At 50.7% G+C, this 6,969-nt stretch overlaps 1 protein-coding gene across 1 annotated transcript in view; it reads right to left on the reverse strand.

The window, feature by feature from the left end:
* Nucleotides 1-5,613, reverse strand: part of Kank4 (KN motif and ankyrin repeat domains 4) — a 64,526-nt gene extending 58,913 nt beyond the window's left edge. The window contains exon 1 of the mRNA XM_021200629.2: nt 5,321-5,613. The gene's annotated coding sequence lies outside the window, so the exon portion shown is untranslated. The remainder of the gene's footprint in view (nt 1-5,320) is intronic.
* Nucleotides 5,614-6,969: the final 1,356 nt, after the last annotated feature.

Consider the following 6,969-nt stretch of genomic DNA (forward strand, 5'->3'; position numbering starts at 1 on the left):
CCTACCCCGGTGTAATAGCCTACCTCATTGTAATAGCCTACCTCGGTGTAATAGCCTACCTCAGTGTAATAGCCTACCTCAGTGTAATACCCTACCTCAGTGTAATAGCCTACCTCAGTGTAATAGCCTACCTCAGTGTAATACAGTGTAATAGCCTACCTCAGTGTAATAGCCTACCTCAGTGTAATCAGCTGCCTGCTGGAGGAAGCTTAAGACAAGTAACCCTTGTAATCTGCATGGCTCACAAGCACTGGACACCACTTGCCCTCTCTTCCCCTCCAAGCCCTGCAGGTGGCTGGTGACCTTTGATATTTATTTTCTAAAAGATCCCATGAACGACAAAGGAAAACAATATGTTAAAAATTCAAACACCAGGAGGAGGGGGGGAGAAGGGTAAGAGGACTGAGAGGAGGAGGGAGGGAAACTTCCATTGGGAGGTAAAGTAAATTAATTAGTTAGGAAGAAAAAAGAAAAAAGAAAAAGAAATTGGAGCACTAGCAAGGCAAAGGTATCTGCCATCAAGCTGGATGACCTAAGTTTAGCATCCATGTTAGGAGAAGAGGATATGCCATGGTACTGGTGAACACACACACACACACACACACACACACACACACACTAAATCAATTGAAATGCAATAAAAAGTCAAACACTAAAGAAAAAATTTTATCAAAAATGATAAAAATACCCTTCCTCCACACATACCCAATGACGTAACTGGACCCCATCAAACTCTACATTCACCCAACTTGAAACTGTATCTTCTAAAATTTCCCCAAAGATTAGAAGGGCTACACCCTCCGAGGTGGAAGGTTGAGGCAAGGAACAGGCAATGAGTGGAGCGGGTAGGAACTCCTGAGAGCTCCGGCCAGTGTCCTGTGAGAAGATGTTCATGCGGCCATACCACTGTGGAAGGGGAGTCAAGGGCTGTTCTCCATCTTCATGAAACAAACTCTCCCCATGCCACAGCTCACTTTGTCACTTGAAGTCAAAGCCAGAAATCTATACTAAAGGAAACTCAGCAGACACAAATACACACACACACACACACACACACACACACACACACACACATACATGGATACATACTGTGCATACACACATAAACACACATACATGCAGACTCACATGTATATATGCACACTCACAATGCATTTACACATACTCATGTATAATTGGGAGCCAATAATTTGTATTTATTTTTACTCTAGGGAAAAACTGAGAGAGAGGGCCTGGGACTTTTTGTTTTCCCTGACCTTGCCTATGTCCCCAGAAAGTCCATTGTGGGCTAGAAGCAGGCAAGACAGTCGAGGGCTCCTAGGAGAAAACCCAGTGGGCACTTTTTCTTAAAGCAAAAATACCTTTCCTTAGGACCAGTGAGCCCCAGCCGTCTGAGCATCGCCTGAATACCTACCTGAAGTCCTGGGACCACATTTACTTTATTTGGAAATATGACCGGTGTATTTCTAGAGGAGGAACGCTCTTCTCTGTCATCTGTGGAGACCAGAAGCCATTCCCTGGCAGGCCTAACAGAAGCCTTCCCTGAAGTCCACCCTTCACCCAGGAGACTCCAAGGCACAGAGAAGTTCGGCTTCAGCTGTAAAGCACACAGCTGACCAGCAGTGTGTCTGGGCTCCCATCCCACACTGCCTTGGCCTTCTAGCCTCCTCCCATTTCCTCTACCACAAGAAGAGCACGGAGTGGGTCTCTCTGCCTGAGGTCCAGGGCTAGACAGCTCAGCCCAATCCCAGGGTTACTTCCAAGATCCCCCACACAGTGACCGACCTTTCTACCTTTCATTTCCTCCTCTGTGCACTGGAGATTTTGAGGAACCAACCCAAACATGGCTGTAAGGACTGAGGGTGCCGGGTGGACGACGTACATTTACATTATTCTTTTTTTTTTTTTTTTTTTTTTGGTTTTTCGAGACAGGGTTTCTCTGTCCTGGAACTCACTTTGTAGACCAGGCTGGCCTTGAACTCAGAAATCCGCCTGTCTCTGCCTCCCAAGTACATTTACACGATTCTTATGTCTAGTTGCTCCTATTTCACACCTAGAATTGAGTGCATCTGCAGCAGCTGTGTTGGCATGATCCCTCCAAATATAAGTGAGAAAGTACTGTTATCAAATCCATTCACCACGAAGAGAGTGCAGGCCCCCTTTCAGATGATGTAATGCACACCAAGGTCAGCTTCTCTGGGTCTTATTCTTCTGCTTCCTTGCAGTGCTGGGAACAAACCTCTAGTCTACAGTGCCAGCCCTGAGCTCTGAGTTTTATGAGCTAGCGCATATTTACAGACCCAGAAGTACTATCTATCTCTCACCTCCCTAGGCATGAGAGAGTGAAGATGCCACTTCTTTCTGCTACAGAACACACTCTTAAGAGATTGGGACCAGCACAGTGCCTGGCACATAACAGAGGCATGATGAAATTTTGATGCACACCAGAATGGGCGAGCCTGAAGCAAGCATCCTGTTGCAAAAAGCATGGGGCGGCAGCAAGCGCCCTATCCCCTTCTTAACATGCTCTGCAGGGAGCCAATAGTTGAGCCTCTGTTCTCACCGCCTGGCCCATCAGGCCCAATCCAGGGCTCAGATGATAACTGAAGTATGTGTGTTCCTCCTTCAGCTAAAACAAATGTAGTCGTGGGCCAAGGGACGCAAACGGGACAGGGAGATGGATCATCTGTCTTCTTAATTGTCAACTCTGCCCATAATAAGACTTCCCCTCCTGTTCTACCTTAGGCTCATGATGAACTGAGACAATCCAAGATTATCCATCTTGTAGTCATGAATAGTGACCTTCACAAAATGTCAGTATAGAGCGAGGCTGCTGCGTGGCTCAGAGAGGCTGGGCATACCAGAGGGAGCCTGAGCCTGAGCCTGAGAGTCAGTAGTCTGGAATCTTTGCTCTTAACTAGCTGTGGGAACGCAGAGGTTACTGTACCTCTCTGACCTCTGTTTTCTGGAAAATTACAGTCCCCAAGGTTTGGGAAATGGGGTGAGTCAAGCGGGAACTGCATGCATGACACTGTAAAGTTACATGCTCTAGAGACGAGGACCCCTAATTTTCATCAGATTCTGAAAGATGCTCGTACGCTTCCCTCCTCCATTAAAAAAAAAAAAGAAGAAGAAATACTAGATGATTCCCATCCCAAAAATAATCTATTGAGCACTTTCTATGTGTTCTTGCTCTGTGCCAGCCTCCCCCTCCCCCGAGATTCAAATATGACCGGAGAGTCCAGCATAAGGGGTCCTCAGTGCCACGGAGGCTCATCACTATAGGCACACGTCCCAAGGCCACTGGAAACAAAGGAAAGGCAGCCTTTAACTCATGTGGAAAAGAAGATCATCTGTGGAGAAGCCCAAGCTTACGGTTGAGGTTGGTGGCAAAGCACGTGCATTCGCTGCGTGAGGACGTGGAGGGTAGACAGAGTGCCGGGCGCACAGGCAGCATGTGCTAGAGGAACTGCCTCGATTGTAATGTGGAGTGGCACACTGCAGTTGCAGAAGGCCAAGGGAGGGGTAGGAAGGCGGAAATGAGGCTAGAAAGGTTGGCAGGGGCCAGGTCCGATGCTATGTGGGCACCCCCACCCCCCCACCCCACATCCTCTTTCCCACAACATGGATCCAACTGCACAGGACTGGATGAGCCACCACTTCCAATGCGTTATTTCCTTGAATGCTGAGCAAAGGTTTTTTGCAAGCTGCGAGTTAGATGTGACAGCAGGAAACAGCATAGGAAAGAACCATTGCTCTGAACCCTGAACAAAGGTGTAGGAAGACGGCTCCTGTCACGTTGTTGTTTTTCTCTGTGCACTTGGCCTAGACAGGGGCCTCTAATAGGCCAACATCATGGCTGAGAGAGGAAGACACTGATGAGCCCAGTCAGCGGAATGCAGCGCTAAGGGCCATGCCCATTGGGCTTCTGGTCCTCCTCCGCAAACAAAGACTTTCAGTTCCTGCACAGGACTTGGCTGCTGGGCAGGGTCCTCTCACGGGCTGCTTCCATCTGAAAGTCAACCCACCATCTAACCAGTTAGCTTTCAGCCTTCAAACTGACGCTCAGCCCATCCCCAGTTCTCGGGGAACGCACGTTTAGAATCAGAGAACTCAGCAGAACTCTACACCGGAGTGATGCGATTCACTCCATCTTGGCCACTGGAATGCAAGCTTCCTGAAGCCAGTGTACGGTTCTGTTTACCTTTGTAGCTGAAAACCTTGCCTGATGTCTGGTTCTGAACTTTTGTGATTTCCCTCTGGCTCTTACATCATTCCCACAACTCACTGTCCCTGAGACACATCACGCCTCCTTGAGGTAGGAGGCTGGACTTCAAAGGCAATGCCAGAGTGGACCCCACTTCTGCTTCCTTGGGAAGCAACACGCTTTTCTGTGCCTTGCCTTGAGAAGCTAAGGAGCCCGATTTGGTTTACTCAGGTAGGTCCTCCGGGATTGCACTTTAAACTAGAGATGCCTTCTCTCTTGGCTGTAACTCCATCACTGGCTGCAGGTGATTCTCCCCTGGTCCTGTTTGGTGCATAGGACTTTGCACAAGCCTCAGAGGTCATCCTTGAAATGGAATAGCCTCTATCTCCTGGAAAACGCCCATCCCTGTCCTACAAGTCTGTATCCCAGGATGCTTGGGAAGTAGTGGTCTGGTTTTCTGCAGCCTAGGGCAGCACGGTGAGAGTAGGCTCCAGCCAAGTGTAGAATGCATGGACTTTTCTGCTCCTGTCTGTAATTAGTCAGTCTGCGGCGACAAAGTTCTGGGGTCAAAGATTTGACCTTAAAGAAGATGGGGAGGGGAGGAGAGCTAACCAAGAGGCAAGTCGGCTTGGCAAAGTATCCTCAGCCAGCGCCTAGCTCACGGATCCAGGGCAGCCCTCCTCCCTCTGCCCAAGGTCGCATCCCATCGTAGCTCTAGAAACTTCAGCCAGGAGGGAGGTGCGGGCTGGGAACCAGGCGCGATGTTTGCAAAATGAAAGAGAGCGATACGTAGGTAGTCTTGTAAGCCAGCCAGGAGGCGCCCCCCAGTCCCGCGAGCTGCACCCAGGACCGCAGCGTCCGTCTGAGGACAGCTGCGAGGGTCTGCACCACCTGAGTCTCAAGGACGACGAGGTCCCCCTTCTACGGTCTCCTTAGTCCCCAGAGCTGGAAAACAAGAACCGGTACCCTCCTTCCCCGACCCTCCGGACGCCCGGCTCAGGCTGCCGCAGCCTCTGCAGGGACGCGGCGCTAGCAGGGGTCGTGGAGCGCAGCGGGCGCAGTCTGGGTCGCGCGGGGCGTGTGTCCGGGGACAGGGGACGCCAGACCACTTACCTTGAAGAGCCGCGGGGTTCTGGCAGGAAGCGACGGCTATGCAGGAGCAGCGCGAGCTCCCACCCGGCTTCAGGGTGCACGCAGCTGCAGCTGCACGGTCTTCCGTGGCACGATCCTCCTTCCTCTGCACCGTCCGCGTCCTGGCACGCACCGCGCGCCGCCGCACCCTGCTGTCCCGGGCGCGCACACCCTCCGGGCGCCCTCAGGTCGCCGGGCCGGGCCTGGAGCCGGGGCGCACTAGCTGCAGGCACACCTACCGCGCCAGCTGCGGGACTGGGAGCGCAGGAGCCGGATCCTCGCCGCGCCACTCGAGTCCCCGCCTTCCTGACGCGGCGCAGGCTTTGGTGTGTAGGAAGGGGCAGAATTGCGACACTGAGGGGAGGGTCTTAGCCTTGGACTGAGTTAAGAAGAAAAACTTTTGGAAAAGAAACCAGAAAAGTCCCAGCCTGTATAAGGCGCTTTCCAGATTTCCCCAGGGCTCCCCCGTGCGTTTTTCTAAGTTTGTCTAGACTCTGGAGTCTAGAGTCTAGACGTTTCTGTCCCCACAATGGTAGAGAAACAGTATCAGACAGGGTAAGGGTAATAGCTGCCCAAGTCAGAACTCGAACCTGACAACTGAGATCCTGTGAGCAGTGGGGTCCTAGCACCGGTGTCGGGGTGTGAGAGTCGTTCACAACAGGACTTAGATGTCTCCTAAGCCATTTCCCTTCCAATTTCCTTCCAAATCCATGTTTCAGCTCCACACAAAAATCAGTCTTCTCTTCATACACCCATCTCTCCACAGCAGCTTTGTACCAATTAAAAGTTACTAACCTTTAATGGACAGATAGCTAAGGACCACTTCGGCAGCCACCTGGAAAGGGAGGTGGAATGGTTTCTCCTAACCCCTCACAGAGAGGACCAACAGAAGAGGGGAGAAGGAGATGGCAGCTGGCAGGTATCCAGAGCCCAGCTGTGACCTCCCCTGGCCCACCTTCCTAGAATCCACGCCCAGAAAGCAACCCAAGGAGTTTTATTTTTGACATCGTGACCCAGATGGGACAGATAATTTGAATCAAGAGACATTTAATTTCCGTTTCGACAGAAACATAGTTATTAGGATGACTTCATTTCCACGAAGCTTTCATGATAGCAGTAACAAATGGGAATGAAGCCTTGGCCTCAGTGCTGGAACCCAGTTGGGGGCGGGGCTGTGACCCAAGGGCGAGCAGCCTGAGCCTCGGCCTACTAAGGCCTGGTGGGTTGCCCTCATCCGGTGAAAGGAATGAATACGATAGGAGCGGCTCATTTTCCCAGAGAAGCCAGAAACCCAGACACTTAGGTGAGGTCTCTCTATGTTTTTGACACCTCATTTTAAAAAGGCCGCTCTTGGGGCTGGTGAGATGGCTCAGTGGGTAAGAGCACCTAATTGCTCTTCCGAAGGTCAGGAGTTCAAATCCCAGCAAGCACATGGTGGCTCATAACCATCCGTAACAACAAGATCTGACGCCCTCTTCTGAAGTGTCTGAAGGCAGCTACAGTGTACTTACATATAATAAATAAATAAATCTTTAAAAAAAAAAAAAAAAAAAAAAAAAGGCCGCTCTTGCAGAGGACCCAGGTTGGATTCCCAGTGTTGGAATGATGGCTCACAACTGGTCACTTTAGTT

This window comes from Mus pahari, chromosome 6 (assembly GCF_900095145.1).
Source record: "Mus pahari chromosome 6, PAHARI_EIJ_v1.1, whole genome shotgun sequence".
Taxonomy (NCBI): domain Eukaryota; kingdom Metazoa; phylum Chordata; class Mammalia; order Rodentia; family Muridae; genus Mus; species Mus pahari.